Genomic DNA, 1,629 nt, shown 5'->3' on the forward strand with positions numbered 1-1,629 from the left:
CTCCTTCCTTCTGTTCTCTCTTCCCCTTCCTTCTCTCCTACTCCTACTACTTGGAAAGGGGGGAATCCTACTCCCAGTGGGAGTAGGACTCCCCAAGGCGTGCCATAGTAGAAGGGCCGGCCCTCCCCCTCCTCCACTCCTTTATATACGGGGGAGGGGGCACCCCATAGACACACAAGTTGATCATTGATCTTTTGGCCGTGTGCGGTGCCCCCCTCCACCATAATCCACCTCGGACATATCGCCGTAGTGCTTAGGCGAAGCCTCATGCCAGTAGCTTTAGCATCACCGTCATCACGCCGTCGTGCTGACAAAGCTCTCCCTCGACACTCTGCTGGATCGTGAGTTTGTGGGACGTCACCGAGCTGAACGTGTGCAGATCGCGGAGGTGCCATACTTTCGGTACTAGGATTGGTCGATCGTGAAGACGTACGACTACATCAATCGCATTGTCATAACTCTTCCGCTTACGGTCTACGAGGGTACGTGGACAACACTCTTCCCTCTCGTTGCTATGCATCAGCATGATCTTGCGTGTGCGTAGGATTTTTTTTTTGAAATTACTACGTTCCCCAACAACGCCCCCCCCCGGTGCCACAGCCGCGGCCGCGGTTGCATCTGTGCCCACGCCCCGCAGTTCCATTAGCAAGAGCATGCGGACCAACGGGGGGCTGGGGGCGTGCAGCGATGAGTGTGTGGGAGGACTGAAGACGAGTAGACTGCTCTACACGGTGTTCCTCCAGCAGGAGAAAAGTGCGCGCCTGGAGAAGTGTGGGCAGTGGATCGCACGCTGTGAGGTGCGGGATAGCGCCGTGGTACTGACGCCCGAGCCCTGCTACCTCTTGAGCATGCGTTGGTTTTCCCTTGAAGAGGAAAGGGTGATGCAGCAAAGTAGCATAAGTATTTCCCTCAGTTTTTGAGAAGCAAGGTATCAATCCAGTAAGAAGCCACACGCAAGTCCCTCGTACCTACACAAACAATAAGAACCTTGCAACCAACGCGATAAAGGGGTTGTCAATCCCTTCACGGCCACTTGCAAAAGTGAGATCTGATAGAGATGATAAGATAATATTTTGGTATTTTTATGATAAAGACTAAAAGTAAAGAAAGCAAAATAAACGGCGATAGAAATAGCTAGTTGACGGGAGATTAATATGATGGAAAATAGACCCGGGGGACATACGTTTCACTAGTGGCTTCTCTCAAGATAGCATAAGTATTACGGTGGGTGAACAAATTACTGTCGAGCAATTGACAGAAAAGTGCATAGTTATGAGAATATCTAGGCATGATCATGTATATAGGCATCACGTCCGCAACAAGTAGACCGACTCCTGCCTGCATCTACTACTATTACTCCACACATCAACCGCTATCCAGCATGCATCTAGAGTATTAAGTTCATAAGAACAGAGTAACGCATTAGGTAAGATGACATGATGTAGAGCGATAAACTCAAGCAATATGATGTAAACCCCCTTTTTATCCTTGATGGCAACAATACAATATGTGTCGTTTCCCCTGCTGTCACTGGGATCGAGCACCGCATGACTGAACCCAAAGCTAGGCAGTTCTCCCATTGCAAGAAAGATCAATCTAGTAGGCCAAACCAAACAGATAATTCGAAGA

Source organism: Triticum dicoccoides, chromosome 4A (assembly GCF_002162155.2).
Source record: "Triticum dicoccoides isolate Atlit2015 ecotype Zavitan chromosome 4A, WEW_v2.0, whole genome shotgun sequence".
NCBI classification, from domain to species: domain Eukaryota; kingdom Viridiplantae; phylum Streptophyta; class Magnoliopsida; order Poales; family Poaceae; genus Triticum; species Triticum dicoccoides.